The following is a 19653-nucleotide window of genomic DNA, read 5'->3' as shown; positions in this document are numbered from 1 at the left end:
AGTCTATCCCACAGCCATGGACCGTGTGAAAGATAAAGTCTATCCCACAGCCATGGACCGTGTGAAAGATAGAGCCTATTCCCACAGCCACGGACTGTGTGAAAAAGTCTATCCCACTGCCACGGACCATGTGAAAGATAAAGTCTATCCCACAGGCACGGACCGCGTGAAAGATAAAGTCTATCCCACAGCCACGGACCGTGTGAAAGATAAAGTCTATCCCACAGGCACAGACCATGTGAAAGATAAAGTCTATCCCACAGCCACGGACCGTGTGAAAGATAAAATCTATCCCCAGCCACGGACCGTGTGAAAGATACAGTCTATCGCACAGCCACGGACCATGTGAAAGAAAAATTATATTCCCAGAGTCACGGACCTTGTGAAACATAAAGTCTATTCCCACAGCCACGGACCGTGTGAAACATAAAGACTACTCCCACAGCCACAGACCATGTGAAAGATAAAGTCTACCCCACAGCCAAGGACCGTGTGAAAAAGTCTATCCCACAGGCAGGGACCGTGTGAAAGATAAAGTCTATCCCATAGCCACGGACCGTGTGAAAGATAAAGTCTATACCACAGCCCCGGACCATGTGAAAGATAAAGTCTATCCCACAGGCACGGACCGTATGAAAGATAAAGTCTACCCCACAGCCACGGACAATGTGAAGATAAATTCAATTCCCAGAGCCACGGACCTTGTGAAACATAAAGTCTATTCCCACAGCCACGGACCGTGTGAAAGATAAAGGGTACTCCCACAGCCACGGACCATGTGAAAGATAAAGTCTACCCCACAGCCACGGACCATGTGAAAAAGTCTATCCCACAGGCACGGACCGTGTGAAAGATAAAGTCTACCCCACAGCCACGGACCATGTGAAAAAGTCTATCTCACAGGCACAGACCACGTGAAAGATAAAGTCTATTCACACAGCCATGGACCCTGTGGAAGATAAAGTCTATCCCACAGCCACGGACCATGTGAAAGATAAAGTCTATCCGACAGGCACTGACCGTGTGAAAGATAAAGTCTATCCCAAAGCAATGGACCGTGTGAAAGATAAAGTCTATCCCACAGCAACGGACCGTGTGAAAAAGTCTATCCCACAGCCAGGGACCGTGTGAAACATAAAGTCTATCCCACAGGCACGGACCGTGTGAAAGATAAAGTCTATCCCACAGGCACGGACCGTGTGAAAAAGTCTATCCCTCAGCCACGGACCGTGTGAAAGATAAAGTCTAATCCACAGCCACGGGCCGTGTGAAAGATAAAGTCTACCCCATAGCCATGGACCATGTGAAAGATAAAGTCTATCCCACAGGCACGGACAGTGTGAAAGATAGAGTCGGTTCCCACCGCCACGGACCGTGTGAAAGATAAAGTCTACCCCACAGCCACGGACCGTGTGAAAATTACAGTCTATTCCCACAGCCACTGACCATGTGCAAGATAGAGTCTATCCCACAGCCACGGACAGTGTGAAAGATAAAGTGAACCCCACGGCCACGGACCGTGAGTCAGATAAAGTCTACTCCACAGATACGGACCGTGTGAAGGATAAAGTCTATCAAACACCCCGGACCATGTGAAAGATAAAGGTTACCCCACAGCCACGGACCGTGTGAAAGATAAAGTCTACCCCACAGGCACGGGCCATGTGAAAGATAAAGTCTATCCCACAGACACGGACCGTGTGAAAGATAAAGTCTGCCCCTCAGCAACGGACCGTGTGAAAGATGAAGTCTATCCCACAGGCACGGACCGTGTGAAAAAGTCTATCCCACAGGAATGGACCATGTGAAAGATAAAGTCTACCCCAAAGCCACGGACCGTGTGAAAGATAAAGTCTATCCCACAGCCACGGACCGTGTGAAAGATAAAGTCTATCCCAGTGCCACGTAGCATGTGAAAGATAAAGTCTATCCCACAGCCGCGGACCGTGTGAAAGATAAAGTCTAACCCACAGGTACGTACCGTGTGAAAGATGCAGGCTATTCCCACAGCCACGGAACGTGTGAAACATAAAGTCTATTCCGACAGCCATGGACCGTGTGAAAGATAAAGTCTACTCCAACAGCCATGGACCGTGTGAAAGATAAAGTCTATCCCAGAGCCACGGAGCGTGTGAAAGATAAAGTCTATCCCACAGGCACTGACCGTGTGAAAGATAAAGTCTATCCGAAAGGCATGGACCGTGTGAAAGATAAAGTCTATTCCCACAGCCATGGACCGTGTGAAAGATAGAGTCTATCCCACAGGCATGGACCATGTGAAAGATAGAGTCTATCCCACAGGCACGGACCGTGTGAAAGATAAAGTCTATTCCCACAGCCACGGACCGTGTGAAACATAAAGTGTATTCCCACAGCCATGGACCGTGTGAAAAATAAAGTCTATTCCCACAGCCACGGACCGTGTGAAAGATAAAGTCTACCCTACAGCCACGGACAATGTGAAAGATAAAGTCTACCGCACAGCCACGGACATTGTTAAAGATAAAGTCCACTTCACAGCCACGGGCCGTGTGAAAGATAAAGTCTACCCCACAGCCACGGACTGTATGAAAGATAAAGTCTACCATACAGCCACGGACCGTGTGAAAGATAAATTCTATCCCACAGGCACGGACCGTGTGAAAGATAAAGACTATCACACAGCCACGGACCGTGTGAAAAAGTCAATCCCACAGCCACGGACCATGTGAATGATAAAGTCTATCCCACAGGCACGGACCGTGTGAAAGCTAAAGTCTATCCCACAGGCACGGACCGTGTGAAAAAGTCTATCCTACAGGTATGGACCATGTGAAAGATAAAGTCTACCCCAAAGCCACGGACCGTGTGAAAGATAGAGTCTATCACACAGCCATGGACCGTGTGAAAGATAGAGTCTATCCCACAGCCACGGACCGTGTGAAAGATAGTGTCTATCCCACAACCACGGACCGTGTGAAAGATAGAGTCTACCCCACAGCCACGGACCGTGTGAAAGATAGAGTCTACCCCATAGCCACGGACCGTGTGAAAGATAGAGTCTAATCTCACAGCCACGGACCATGTGAAAGTTAGAGTCTATTCCACAGCCACGGACCGTGTGAAAGATAGAGTCCATCCCACAGGCACGGACCATGTGAAAGATAAATTCTATCCCACAGGCACGGACCGTGTGAAAGATAAAGTCTACCCCACAGGCATGGACCATGTGAATGATAAAGTCTACCCTGCAGCCACGAGCCGTGTGAAAGATGAAGTCTATACCACAGCCACGGACCATGTGAAAGATAAAGTCTATCCCACAGGCACAGACCGTGTGAAAGGTAAAGTCTACCCCACAGACATGGACCATGTGAAAGATAAAGTCTATTCCCAGAGCCACGGACCTTGTGAAACATAAAGTCTATTCCCACAGCCAAGGACCGTATGAAAGATAAAGTCTACTCCCACAGGCAAGGACCGTGTGAAAGATAAAGTCTACCCCACAGACATGGACCGTGTGAAAGATAAAGTCTATCCCACAGCGAGGGACCGTGTGAAAGATAAAGTCTATCCCACAGGCACGGACCGTGTGAAAGATATAGTCTATTCCCACAGCCACGGACCGTGTGAAAGATAAAGTCTATCCCACAGCCACGGACCATGTGAAATATACAGTCTATCTCACAGGCACGTACCGTGTGAAAGATAAAGTCTATCCCACAGACACAGACAGTGTGAAAGATAAAGTCTATCCCACAGTCACGGACCGTGTGAAAAAGTCTATCCCACAGCCACGGACCGTGTGAAAGAAAAAGTCTAACCCACAGGAACGAACCGTGTGAAAGATAAAGTCTATCCACAGCCACGGACCGTGTGAAAGATAAAGTCTATCCCACAACCACGGACCATGTGAAATATACAGTCTATCTCACAGGCACGTACCGTGTGAAAGATAAAGTCTATCCCACAGTCACGGACCGTGTGAAAAAGTCTATCCCATAGTCATGGACCGTGTGAAAGATAAAGTCTGTCCCACAGGCATGGACCGTGTGAAAGATAAAGTCTACCCCACAGCCACGGACCGTGTGAAAGATAAAGTCTAACCCACAGCCATGGACCGTGTGAAAGATAGAGTCTATTCCCACAGCGACAGACAATGTGCAAGATAGAGTCTATCCCACAGGCACGGACCGTGTGAAAGATAAAGTCTACCCCACAGGCACGGACCGTGTGAAAGATAAAGTCTATTCCCAGAGCCACGGACCGTGTGAAACATAAAGTCTATTCCCACAGCCACGGACCGTGTGAAAGATAAAGTCTACTACCACAGCCACGGACCGTGTGACAAATAAAGTCTACCTCACAGCCACGGACTGTGTGAAAGATAAAGTCTATTCCACAGCCATGGACCGTGTGCAAGATAAAGTCTACCCCACAGCCACGGACCGTGTGAAAGATAAAGTCTATCCCACAGGCACGGACAGTGTGAAAGATAGAGTCTGTTCCCATAGCCATGGACCATGTGAAAGATAAAGTCTACCCCACAGCCATGGACCGTGTGAAAGATAAAATCTATTCCAAAGCCACATACCGTGTGAAAGATAAAATCTATCTCAAAGCCACATACCGTGTGAAAGATAAAGTCTACCCCACAGCCACAGATCATGTGATATATAAAGTCTACCCCACAGCCATGGACTGTGTGAAAGATAGAGTCTAATCCCACAGCCACGGACCATGTGAAAGATAGAGTCTATCCCACAGGCACGGACCATGTGAAAGATAAAGTCTATCCCACAGGCACGCCGTGTGAAAGATAAAGTCTACCCCACAGGCACGGACCGTGTGAAAGATAAAGTCTACCACACAGCCATGGGCCGTGTGAAAGATAAAGTTTACCCCGCAGCCACGGGCCGTGTGAAAGACAAAGTCTATCCCATAGGCACGGACCGTGTGAAAGATAAAGTCTATCCCACAGGAACGGGCCGTATGAAAGATAAATTCTACCCCACAGCCATGTGCCGTGTGAAAGATAAAGTCTTCCCCACGGGCACGGACCGTGTGAAAGATAAAGTCTATCCCACAGGCAAGGACCGTGTGAAAGACAAAGTCTGTCCTAGAGGCACGGACCATGTGAAAGATAAAGTTTACCCCACAGCCACGGACCGTGTGAATGATAAAGTCTATCCCACAGGCACGGACCATGTGAAAGATAAAGTCTATCCCACAAGCACGGACCATGCGAAAGATAAAGTCTATTCCCACAGCCATGGACCGTATGAAAGATAAAGTCTACTCCCACAGGCAAGGACCGTGTGAAAGATAAAGTCTACCCCACAGACATGGACCGTGTGAAAGATAAAGTCTATCCCACAGCCAGGGACCGTGTGAAAGATAAAGTCTATCCCACAGGCACGGACCATGTGAAAGATGTAGTCTATTCCCAAGCCACGGAACGTGTGAAAGATAGAGTCTATCCCACAGCCACGGACCATGTGAAAGATACAGTCTATCCACAGGCACGTACCGTGTGAAAGATAAAGTGTATCCCACAGACACGGACAGTGTGAAAGATAAAGTCTATCCCACAGTCACTGACCGTGTGAAAAAGTCTATCCCACAGCCACGGACCGTGTGAAAGATAAAGTCTAACCCACAGGAACGGACCGTGTGAAAGATAAAGTCTATCCACAGCCACAGACCGTGTGAAAAAGTCTATCCCACAGGCATGGACCGTGTGAAAGATAGAGTCTATTCCCACAGCGACAGACCATGTGCAAGATAGAGTCTATCCCACAGGCACGGACCGTGTGAAAGATAAAGTCTACCCCACAGGCACGGACCGTGTGAAAGATAAAGTCTATTCCCAGAGCCACGGACCGTGTGAAAGATAAAGACTACCCCACAGCCACGGACCATGTGAAAGATAAAGTCTATCTCACAGGCACAGATCACGTGAAAGATAAAGTCTATTCCCACAGCCACGGACCGTGTGAAAGATAAAGTCTATCCCACAGAAACGGACCATGTGAAAGATAAAGTCTATCCGACAGGCACTGACCGTGTGAAAGATAAAGTCTATCCCACAGCAACGGACCGGGTGAAAAAGTCTATCCCACAGCCAGGGACCGTGTGAAACATAAAGTCTATCCCACAGGCACGGACCGTGTGAAAGATAAAGTCTATCCCACAGGCACGGACCGTGTGAAAAAGTCTATCCCTCAGCCACGGACCGTGTGAAAGATAAAGTTTAATCCACAGCCACGGGCCGTGTGAAAGATAAAGTCTACCCCACAGCCATGGGCTATGTGAAAGATAAAGTCTATCCCACAGGCACGGACAGTGTGAAAGATAGAGTCGGTTCCCACAGCCACGGACCGTGTGAAAGATAAAGTCTACCCCACAGCCATGGACCCTGTGAAAGATAAAATCTATCCCACAGCCACATACCCTGTGAAAGATAAAGTCTATCCCACAGGCACAGACCATGTGAAAGATAAAATCTATCCCACAGCCACGGACCGTGTGAAAGATACAGTCTATCGCACAGCCACGGACCGTGTGAATGATAAAGTCTACCCCGCAGCCACGGACCGTGTGAAAGATAAAGTCTACCCCACAGCCAGGGACGGTGTGGATGATAAAGTCTACCCCGCAGCCACGGACTGTGTGAAAGATAAAGTCTACCCCACAGCCAGGGACCGTGTGAAAATTACAGTCTATTCCCACAGCCACTGACCATGTGCAAGATAGAGTCTATCCCACAGCCACGGACAGTGTGAAAGATAAAGTGAACCCCACGGCCACGGACCGTGAGTCAGATAAAGTCTACTCCACAGATACGGACCGTGTGAAGGATAAAGTCTATCAAACACCCCGGACCATGTGAAAGATAAAGGTTACCCCACAGCCACGGACCGTGTGAAAGATAAAGTCTAACCCACAGGCACGGGCCATGTGAAAGATAAAGTCTATCCCACAGACACGGACCGTGTGAAAGATAAAGTCTGCCCCTCAGCAACGGACCGTGTGAAAGATGAAGTCTATCCCACAGGCACGGACCGTGTGAAAAAGTCTATCCCACAGGAATGGACCATGTGAAAGATAAAGTCTACCCCACAGCCACGGACCGTGTGAAAGATAAAGTCTATCCCACAGCCACGGACCATGTGAAAGATAAAGTCTATCCCAGTACACGTAGCGTGTGAAAGATAAAGTCTATCCCACAGCCGTGGACCGTGTGAAAGATAAAGTCTACACCACAGGTACGGACCGTGTGAAGATGCAGGCTATTCCCACCGCCACGGAACGTGTGAAACATAAAGTCTATTCCGACAGCCATGGACCGTGTGAAAGATAAAGTCTACTCCAACAGCCACGGACCGTGTGAAAGATAAAGTCTATCCCAGAGCCACGGAGCGTGTGAAAGATAGAGTCTATCCCACAGCCATGAACTGTGTGAAAGATAGAGTCTATTCCCACAGCCACAGACCGCGTGAAAGATAGAGGCTATCCCACAGCCACGGACCATGTGAAAGATAGAGCCTATCCGACAGGCATGGACCGTGTGAAAGATAAAGTCTATTCCCACAGCCATGGACCGTGTGAAAGATAGAGTCTATCCCACAGGCACGGACCATGTGAAAGATAGAGTCTATCCCACAGCCACGGACCGTGTGAAAGATAAAGTCTATCCCACAGGCACGGACCGGGTGAAAGATAAAGTCTATTCCCACAGCCACGGACCGTGTGAAACATAAAGTGTATTCCCACAGCCACGGACCGTGTGAAAAATAAAGTCTATTCCCACAGCCACGGACCGTGTGAAAGATAAAGTCTACCCTACAGCCACGGACAATGTGAAAGATAAAGTCTACCGCACAGCCACGGACATTGTTAAAGATAAAGTCCACTTCACAGCCACGGGCCGTGTGAAAGATAAAGTCTACCCCACAGCCACGGACTATATGAAAGATAAAGTCTACCATACAGCCACGGACCGTGTGAAAGATAAATTCTATCCCACAGGCACGGACCGTGTGAACGATAAAGTCTATCACACAGCCACGGACCGTGTGAAAAAGTCAATCCCACAGCCACGGACCATGTGAATGATAAAGTCTATCCCACAGGCACGGACCGTGTGAAAGCTAAAGTCTATCCCACAGGCACGGACCGTGTGAAAAAGTCTATCCTACATTTATTTACCATGTGAAAGATAAAGTCTACCCCAAAGCCACGGACCGTGTGAAAGATAGAGTCTATCACACAGCCATGGACCGTGTGAAAGATAGAGTCTATCCCACAGCCACGGACCGTGTGAAAGATAGTGTCTATCCCACAACCACGGACCGTGTGAAAGATAGAGTCTACCCCACAGCCACGGACCGTATGAAAGATAGAGTCTACCCCATAGCCATGGACCGTGTGAAAGATAGAGTCTAATCTCACAGCCACGGACCATGTGAAAGTTAGAGTCTATTCCACAGCCACGGACCGTGTGAAAAATAGAGTCCATCCCACAGGCACGGACCATGTGAAAGATAAATTCTATCCCACAGGCACGGACCGTGTGAAAGATAAAGTCTACCCCACAGGCATGGACCATGTGAATGATAAAGTCTACCCTGCAGCCACGAGCCGTGTGAAAGATGAAGTCTATACCACAGCCACGGACCATGTGAAATATAAAGTCTATCCCACAGGCACAGACCGTGTGAAAGGTAAAGTCTACCCCACTGACATGGACCATGTGAAAGATAAAGTCTATTCCCAGAGCCATGGACCTTGTGAAACATAAAGTCTATTCCCACAGCCAAGGACCGTATGAAAGATAAAGTCTACTCCCACAGGCAAGGACCGTGTGAAAGATAAAGTCTACCCCACAGACATGGACCGTGTTAAAGATAAAGTCTATCCCACAGCGAGGGACCGTGTGAAAGATAAAGTCTATCCCACAGGCACGGACCGTGTGAAAGATATAGTCTATTCCCACAGCCACGGACAGTGTGAAAGATAAAGTCTATCCCACAGCCACGGACCATGTGAAAGATACAGTCTATCTCACAGGCACGTACCGTGTGAAAGATAAAGTCTATCCCACAGACACAGACAGTGTGAAAGATAAAGTCTATCCCACAGTCACGGACCGTGTGAAAAAGTCTATCCCACAGCCACGGACCGTGTGAAAGAAAAAGTCTAACCCACAGGAACGAACCGTGTGAAAGATAAAGTCTATCCACAGCCACGGACCGTGTGAAAGATAAAGTCTATCCCACAACCACGGACCATGTGAAATATACAGTCTATCTCACAGGCACGTACCGTGTGAAAGATAAAGTCTATCCCACAGTCACGGACCGTGTGAAAAAGTCTATCCCATAGTCATGGACCGTGTGAAAGATAAAGTCTGTCCCACAGGCATGGACCGTGTGAAAGATAAAGTCTACCCCACAGCCACGGACCGTGTGAAAGATAAAGTCTAACTCACAGCCATGGACCGTGTGAAAGATAGAGTCTATTCCCACAGCGACAGACAATGTGCAAGATATAGTCTATCCCACAGGCACGGACCGTGTGAAAGTTAAAGTCTACCCCACAGGCAAGGACCGTGTGAAAGATAAAGTCTATTCCCAGAGCCACGGACCGTGTGAAACATAAAGTCTATTCCCACAGCCACGGACCGTGTGAAAGATAAAGTCTACTACCACAGCCACGGACCGTGTGACAAATAAAGTCTACCTCACAGCCACGGACTGTGTGAAAGATAAAGTCTATTCCACAGCCATGGACCGTGTGCAAGATAAAGTCTACCCCACAGCCACGGACCGTGTGAAAGATAAAGTCTATCCCACAGGCACGGACAGTGTGAAAGATAGAGTCTGTTCCCATAGCCATGGACCATGTGAAAGATAAAGTCTACCCCACAGCCATGGACCGTGTGAAAGATAAAATCTATTCCAAAGCCACATACCCTGTGAAAGATAAAATCTATCTCAAAGCCACATACCGTGTGAAAGATAAAGTCTACCCCACAGCCACAGATCATGTGATATATAAAGTCTACCCCACAGCCATGGACTGTGTGAAAGATAGTGTCTAATCCCACAGCCACGGACCATGTGAAAGATAGAGTCTATCCCACAGGCACGGACCATGTGAAAGATAAAGTCTATCCCACAGGCACGCCGTGTGAAAGATAAAGTCTACCCCACAGGCACGGACCGTGTGAAAGATAAAGTCTACCACACAGCCATGGGCCGTGTGAAAGATAAAGTTTACCCCGCAGCCACGGGCCGTGTGAAAGACAAAGTCTATCCCATAGGCACGGACCGTGTGAAAGATAAAGTCTATCCCACAGGAACGGGCCTTATGAAAGATAAATTCTACCCCACAGCCATGTGCCGTGTGAAAGATAAAGTCTTCCCCATGGGCACGGACCGTGTGAAAGATAAAGTCTATCCCACAGGCACGGACCGTGTGAAAGACAAAGTCTGTCCTAGAGGCACGGACCATGTGAAAGATAAAGGTTACCCCACAGCCACGGACCGTGTCAAAGATAAAGTCTATTCCACAGGCACGGACCATGTGAAAGATAAAGTCTATCCCACAGGCACGGACCATGCGAAAGATAAAGTCTATTTCCACAGCCATGGACCGTATGAAAGATAAAGTCTACTCCCACAGGCAAGGACCGTGTGAAAGATAAAGTCTACCCCACAGACATGGACCGTGTGAAAGATAAAGTCTATCCCACAGCCAGGGACCGTGTGAAAGATAAAGTCTATCCCACAGGCACGGACCATGTGAAAGATGTAGTCTATTCCCAAGCCACGGAACGTGTGAAAGATAGAGTCTATCCCACAGCCACGGACCATGTGAAAGATACAGTCTATCCACAGGCACGTACCGTGTGAAAGATAAAGTGTATCCCACAGACACGGACAGTGTGAAAGATAAAGTCTATCCCACAGTCACTGACCGTGTGAAAAAGTCTATCCCACTGCCACGGACCGTGTGAAAGATAAAGTCTAACCCACAGGAACGGACCGTGTGAAAGATAAAGTCTATCCACAGCCACAGACCGTGTGAAAAAGTCTATCCCACAGGCATGGACCGTGTGAAAGATAACGTCTACCCCACAGGCACGGGCCGTGTGAAAGATAAAGTCTACCCCACAGGCAAGCCACGGACCGTGTGAAGAAGTCAATCCCACAGCCACGGACCATGTGAATGATAAAGTCTATCCCACAGGCACGGACCGTGTGAAAGCTAAAGTCTATCCCACAGGGACGGACCGTGTGAAAAAGTCTATTCTACAGGTATGGACCATGTGAAAGATAAAGTCTACCCCAAAGCCACGGACCGTGTGAAAGATAGAGTCTATCACACAGCCATGGACCGTGTGAAAGATAGAGTCTATCCCACAGCCACGGACCGTGTGAAAGATAGTGTTTATCCCACAACCACGGACCGTGTGAAAGATAGAGTCTACCCCACAGCCACGGACCGTGTGAAAGATAGAGTGTACCCCACAGCCATGGACCGTGTGAAAGATAGAGTCTAATCTCACAGCCACGGACCATGTGAAAGTTAGAGTCTATTCCACAGCCACGGACCGTGTGAAAGATAGAGTCCATCCCACAGGCACGGACCGTGTGAAAGATAAATTCTATCCCACAGGCACGGACCGTGTGAAAGATAAAGTCTACCCCACAGGCATGGACCATGTGAAAGATAAAGTCTACCCTGCAGCCACGAGCCATGTGAAAGATGAAGTCTATACCACAGCCACGGACCAGGTGAAAGATAAAGTCTATCCCACAGGCACAGACCGTGTGAAAGGTAAAGTCTACCCCACAGACATGGACCATGTGAAAGATAAAGTCTATTCCCAGAGCCACGGACTTTGTGAAACATAAAGTCTATTCCCACAGCCACGGACCGTATGAAAGATAAAGTCTACTCCCACAGGCAAGGACCGTGTGAAAGATAAAGTCTACCCCACAGACATGGACCGTGTGAAAGATAAAGTCTATCCCACAGCGAGGGACCGTGTGAAAGATAAAGTCTATCCCACAGGCACGGACCGTGTGAAAGATATAGTCTATTCCCACAGCCACGGACCGTGTGAAAGATAAAGTCTATCCCACAGCCACGGACCATGTGAAATATACAGTCTATCTCACAGGCACATACCGTGTGAAAGATAAAGTCTATCCCACAGACACAGACAGTGTGAAAGATAAAGTCTATCCCACAGTCACGGACCGTGTGAAAAAGTCTATCCCACAGCCACGACCGTGTGAAAGAAAAAGTCTAACCCACAGGAACGAACCGTGTGAAAGATAAAGTCTATCCACAGCCACGGACCGTGTGAAAAAGTCCATCCCACAGTCATGGACCGTGTGAAAGATAAAGTCTGTCCCACAGGCATGGACCGTGTGAAAGATAAAGTCTACCCCACAGCCACGGACCGTGTGAAAGATAAAGTCTAACCCACAGCCATGGACCGTGTGAAAGATAGAGTCTATTCCCACAGCGACAGACAATGTGCAAGATAGAGTCTATCCCACAGGCACGGACCGTGTGAAAGATAAAGTCTACCCCACAGGAACGGACCGTGTGAAAGATAAAGTCTATTCCCAGAGCCACAGACCGTGTGAAACATAAAGTCTACTACCACAGCCACGGACCGTGTGACAAATAAAGTCTACCTCACAGCCACGGACTGTGTGAAAGATAAAGTCTATCCCACAGCCATGGACCGTGTGCAAGATAAAGTCTACCCCACAGCCACGGACCGTGTGAAAGATAAAGTCTATCCCACAGGCACGGACAGTGTGAAAGATAGAGTCTGTTCCCATAGCCATGGACCATGTGAAAGATAAAGTCTACCCCACAGCCATGGACCGTGTGAAAGATAAAATCTATTCCAAAGCCACATACCCTGTGAAAGATAAAATCTATCTCAAAGCCACATACCGTGTGAAAGATAAAGTCTACCCCACAGCCACAGATCATGTGATATATAAAGTCTACCCCACAGCCATGGACTGTGTGAAAGATAGTGTCTAATCCCACAGCCACGGACCATGTGAAAGATAGAGTCTATCCCACAGGCACGGACCATGTGAAAGATAAAGTCTATCCCACAGGCACGCCGTGTGAAAGATAAAGTCTACCCCACAGGCACGGACCGTGTGAAAGATAAAGTCTACCACACAGCCATGGGCCGTGTGAAAGATAAAGTTTACCCCGCAGCCACGGGCCGTGTGAAAGACAAAGTCTATCCCATAGGCACGGACCGTGTGAAAGATAAAGTCTATCCCACAGGAACGGGCCTTATGAAAGATAAATTCTACCCCACAGCCATGTGCCGTGTGAAAGATAAAGTCTTCCCCATGGGCACGGACCGTGTGAAAGATAAAGTCTATCCCACAGGCACGGACCGTGTGAAAGACAAAGTCTGTCCTAGAGGCACGGACCATGTGAAAGATAAAGTTTACCCCACAGCCACGGACTGTGTGAATGATAAAGTTATCCCACAGGCACGGACCATGTGAAAGATAAAGTCTATCCCACAGGCACGGACCATGCGAAAGATAAAGTCTATTCCCACAGCCATGGACCGTATGAAAGATAAAGTCTACTCCCACAGGCAAGGACCGTGTGAAAGATAAAGTCTACCCCACAGACATGGACCGTGTTAAAGATAAAGTCTATCACACAGCGAGGGACCGTGTGAAAGATAAAGTCTATCCCACAGGCACGGACCTTGTGAAAGATATAGTCTATTCCCACAGCCACGGACCGTGTGAAAGATAAAGTCTATCCCACAGCCACGGACCATGTGAAAGATACAGTCTATCCACAGGCACGGACCGTGTGAAAGATAAAGTGTATCCCACAGACACGGACAGTGTGAAAGATAAAGTCTATCCCACAGTCACTGACCGTGTGAAAAAGTCTATCCCACAGCCACGGACCGTGTGAAAGATAAAGTCTAACCCACAGGAACGGACCGTGTGAAAGATAAAGTCTATCCACAGCCAGAGACCGTGTGAAAAATTCTATCCCACAGGCATGGACCGTGTGAAAGATAAAGTCTACCCCACAGGCACGGGCCGTGTGAAAGATAAAGTCTACCCCACAGTCACGGTCCATGTGAAAGATAAAGTCTTGCCCACAGCCACGGACCGTGTGAAGGATAAAGTCTACCAAACATCCACGGACCGTGTGAAAGATAGTCTACCCCACAGGCACGGACCGTGTGAAAGATAAAGTCTACCCCACAGCCACGGACCGTGTGAAAGATAGAGTCTATTCCCACAGCCAACGACCGTGTGAAAGATAAAGTCTATCCCACAGCCACGGACCGTGTGAAAGATAAAGTCTATCCCACAGCCACGGACCGTGTGAAAGATAAAGTCTATCCCACAGGCACGGACCGTGTGAAAGATAAAGTCCATCCCACAGCAACGGACCATGTGAAAGATAAAGTCTATCCCACAGGAACGGACCGTGTGAAAGATTAAGTCTACCCCACAGCCACGGACCATGTGAAAGATAAAGTCTATCCCACAGGAACGGACCGTGCGAAAGATAAAGTCTATTTCCAGAGCCACGGACCGTGTGAAACATAAAGTCTATTCCCATATCCACGGACCATGTGAAAGACAAAGTCTACTCCCACAGCCTCGGACTGTGTGAAAGATAAAGTCTATCCCACAGCCACGGACCGTGTGAAACATAAAGTCTATTCCCATATCCACGGACCATGTGAAAGACAAAGTCTACTACCACAGCCACGGACCGTGTGAAACATAAAGCCTACCCCACAGTCACGGACCGTGTGAAAGATAAAGTCTATCCCACAGCCAGGGACCGTGTGAAAGATAAAGTCTATCCCACAGGCACGGATCGTGTGAAAGATAAAGTCTATCTCACAGCCACGGACGGTGTGAAAGATAAAGTCTATCCCACAGGCACGGACCGTGTGAAAAAGTCTATCCCACATCCACGGACCATGTGAAAGATAAAGTCTATCCCACAGGCATGGACCATGTGAAAGATAAAGTATATCCCACAGCCACGGACTGTGTGAAAAAATCTATCCCACTGCCACGGACCGTGTGAAAGATAAAGTCTATCCCACAGGCACGGACCGCATGAAAGATTAAGTCTATCCCACAGGCACGGACCGTGTGGAAGATAAAGTCTATCCCACAGGCACAGACCATGTGAAAGATAAAGTCTATCCCACAGCCACGGACCGTGTGAATGATAAAGTCTACCCCGCAGCCACAGACCGTGTGAAAGATAAAGTCTACCCCACAGCCAGGGACGGTGTGGATGATAAAGTCTACCCCGCAGCCACGGACCGTGTGAAAGATAAAGTCTACCCCACAGCCAGGGACCATGTGAAAAATACAGTCTATTCCCACAGCCACTGACCATGTGCAAGATAGAGTCTATCCCACAGCCACGGACAGTGTGAAAGATAAAGTCAACCCCACAGCCACGGACCGTGAGTCAGATAAAGTCTACTCCACAGACACGGACCGTCTGAAGGATAAAGTCTATCAAACAGCCAAGGACCGTGTGAAAGATAAAGTCTACCCCACAGCCACGGACCGTGTGAAAGATAAAATCTATCCCACATCCACATACCGTGTGAAAGATAAAGTCTACCCCACAGCCACGGACCATGTGAAAGATAAAGTCTACCCCACAGCCATGGACCGTGTGAAAGATAGAGTCTATTCCCACAACCACGGACCATGTGAAAGTTAGAGTCTATTCCACAGCCACGGACCGTGTGAAAGATAGAGTCCATTCCACAGGTACGGACCATGTGAAAGATAAAGTCTACCCCACAGCCACGGTGCGTGTGAAAGATAAAGTCTACCCTGTAGCCACGGGCCATGTGAAAGACACAGTCTATCCCATAGGCACGGACCGTGTGAAAGATAAAGTCTATCCTACAGGAACGGGCCATATGAAAGGAATGTCTACCCCAGAGCCACGGGCCGTGTGAAAGATAAAGTCTACCCCACAGGCACGGGCCGTGTGAAAGATAAAGTCTACCCCACTGCTACAGGCCGTGTGAAAGATAAAGTATACCCCCTAGCCATGGACCGTGTGAAAGATAAAGTCTATCCCACAGCCACGGACCGTGTGAAAGATAAAGTCTACCACCCAGCCACGGACCGTGTGAAAGATAAACACTACCCCACAGCCACGGACCATGTGAAAGATAAAGTCTACCCCACAGCCATGGACCGTTTGAAAGATAGAGTCTATACCACAGCCACGGACCATGTAAACGATGAAGTCTATCCCACAGCCTCGGAGCGTGTGAAACATAAAGTCTATTCCCACAGCCATGGACCGTGTGAAAGAAAAACTCTATTACCTAGCAACGTACCGTGTGAAAGTTAAAGTCTACACCACAGCCATGGACCGTGTGAAAGATAAAATCTATCCCACAGGCACGGATCGTGTGAAAGATAAAGTCTATTCCACAGCAACGGTCCCTGTGAAAAAGTCTCTCCCACAGCCACGGACGGTGTGAAACATAAAGTCTATCCCACAGGCACGGACCGATTGAAAGATAAAGTCTATCCCACAGGCACGGACCGTGTGACAAAGTCTACCCCACAGGCACGGGCCGTGTGAAAGATAAAGTCTACCCCACAGGCACGGTCCATGTGAAAGATAAAGTCTTGCCCACAGCCACGGACCATGTGAAGGATAAAGTCTACCAAACATCCACGGACCGTGTGAAAGATAGTCTACCCCACAGGCACGGACCGTGTGAAAGATAAAGTCTACCCCATAGCCACGGACCGTGTGAAAGATAGAGTCTATTCCCACAGCCAACGACCGTGTGAAAGATAAAGTCTATCCCACAGCCACGGACCGTGTGAAAGATAAAGTCCATCCCACATCCACGGACCGTGTGAAAGATAAAGTCTATCCCACAGGCACGGACCGTGAGAAAGATAAAGTCTATCCCACAGCCACGGACCGTGTGAAAGATAAAGTCTATCCCACAGCCACGGACCGTGTGAAAGATTAAGTCTACCCCACAGCCACGGATCATGTGAAAGATAAAGTCTACCCACAGGAACGGACCGCGCGAAAGATAAAGTCTATTTCCAGAGCCACGGACCGTGTGAAACATAAAGTCTATTCCCACATCCACGGACCATGTGAAAGACAAAGTCTACTCCCACAGCCTCGGACTGTGTGAAAGATAAAGTCTATCCCACAGCCACGGATCGTGTGAAAAATATAGTCTATCCCACAGCCACAGACCATGTGAAAGATAGAGTCTATTCCCACAGCCACGGACCGTGTGAAAGATAGGGGCTATCCCACAGCCACGGACCATGTGAAAGACAGAGTCTATCCCACAGGCATGGACCGTGTGAAAGATAGGGGCTATCCCACAGCCACGGACCATGTGAAAGACAGAGTCTATCCCACAGGCATGGACTCTGTGAAAGATAAAGTCTATTCCCACAGCCACGGACCGTGTGAAAGATAAAGTCTAACCCACAGCCATGGACCGTGTCAAAGATAGAGTCTATTCCCACAGTGACAGACCATGTGCAAGATAGAGTCTATCCCCCAGGCACGGAACTTGTGAAAGATAAAGTCTACCACACAGGCACGGACCGTGTGAAAGATAAAGTCTATTCCCAGAGCCACGGACAGTGTGAAATATAAAGTCTATTCCCACAGCCACGGACCGTGTGAAAGATAAAGTCTACTACCACAGCCACGGACCGTGTGAAAAATAAAGCCTACCCCACAGTCACGGACCGTGTGAAAGATAAAGTCTATCCCACAGCCAGGGACCCTGTGAAAGATAAAGTCTATCCCACAGGCACGGATCGTGTGAAAGATAAAGTCTATCTCACAGCCACGGACGGTGTGAAAGATAAAGTCTATCCCACAGGCACGGACCGTGTGAAAAAGTCTATCCCACAGCCACGGACCATGTGAAAGATAAAGTCTATCCCACAGGAATGGACCGTGTGAAAGATAAAGTATATCCCACAGCCACGGACTGTGTGAAAAAGTCTATCCCACTGCCACGGACCGTGTGAAAGATAAAGTCTATTCCACAGGCACGGACTGCGTGAAAGATACAGTCTATCCCACAGGTACGGACCGTGTGAAAGATAAAGTCTATCCCACAGGCACAGACCATGTGAAAGATAAAGTCTATCCCACAGCCACGGACCGTGTGAAAGATAAAGTTTATCCCACAGGCACGGACCGGGTGAAAGATACAGTCTATCGCACAGGCACGGACCGTGTGAATGATAAAGTCTACCCCGCAGCCACGGACCGTGTGAAAGATAAAGTCTACCCCACAGCCAGGGACGGTGTGGATGATAAAGTCTACCCCGCAGCCACGGACCGTGTGAAAGATAAAATCTACCCCACAGCCAGGGACCGTGTGAAAAATACAGTCTATTCCCACAGCCACTGACCATGTGCAAGATAGAGTCTATCCCACAGCCACGGACAGTGTGAAAGATAAAGTCAACCCCACAGCCACGGACCGTGAGTCAGATAAAGTCTACTCCACAGACACGGACCGTCTGAAGGATAAAGTCTATCAAACAGCCAAGGACCGTGTGAAAGATAAAGTCTACCCCACAGCCACGGACCGTGTGAAAGATAAAATCTATCCCACATCCACATACCGTGTGAAAGATAAAGTCTACCCCACAGCCACGGACCATGTGAAAGATAAAGTCTACCCCACAGCCATTGACCGTGTGAAAGATAGAGTCTAATCCCACAGCCACGGACCATGTGAAAGTTAGAGTCTATTCCACAGCCACGGACCGTGTGAAAGATAGAGTCCATCCCACAGGCACGGACCATGTGAAAGATAAAGTCTACCCCACAGCCACGGAGCGTGTGAAAGATAAAGTCTACCCTGTAGCCACGGGCCATGTGAAAGACAAAGTCTATCCCATAGGCACGGACCGTGTGAAAGATAAAGTCTATCCTACAGGAACAGGCCATATGAAAGAAATGTCTACCCCAGAACCACGGGCCGTGTGAAAGATAAAGTCTACCCCACAGGCACGGGCCGTGTGAAAGATAAAGTCTACCCCACTGCTACAGGCCGTGTGAAAGATAAAGTATACCCCCTAGCCATGGACCGTGTGAAAGATAAAGTCTATCCCACAGCCACGGACCGTGTGAAAGATAAAGTCTACCACCCAGCCACGGACCGTGTGAAAGATAAACACTACCCAAAAGCCACGGACCATGTGAAAGATAAAGTCTACCCCACAGCCATGGACCGTTTGAAAGATAGAGTCTATCCCACAGCCACGGACCATGTAAACGATGAAGTCTATCCCACAGCCTCGGAGCGTGTGAAACATAAAGTCTATTCCCACAGCCATGGACCGTGTGAAAGAAAAACTCTATTACCTAACAACGTACCATGTGAAAGATAAAGTCTACCCCACAGCCATGGACCGGGTGAAAGATAAAATCTATCCCACAGGCACGGACCGTGTGAAAGATAAAGTCTATTCCACAGCAACGGTCCGTGTGAAAAAGTCTATCCCACAGCCACGGACCGTGTGAAACATAAAGTCTATCCCACAGGCACGGACCGAGTGAAAGATC

The sequence above is a fragment of the Cervus canadensis genome, chromosome 26, assembly GCF_019320065.1.
Source record: "Cervus canadensis isolate Bull #8, Minnesota chromosome 26, ASM1932006v1, whole genome shotgun sequence".
Lineage (NCBI taxonomy): Eukaryota > Metazoa > Chordata > Mammalia > Artiodactyla > Cervidae > Cervus > Cervus canadensis.
Note: the sequence above shows the minus strand (reverse complement) of the source record.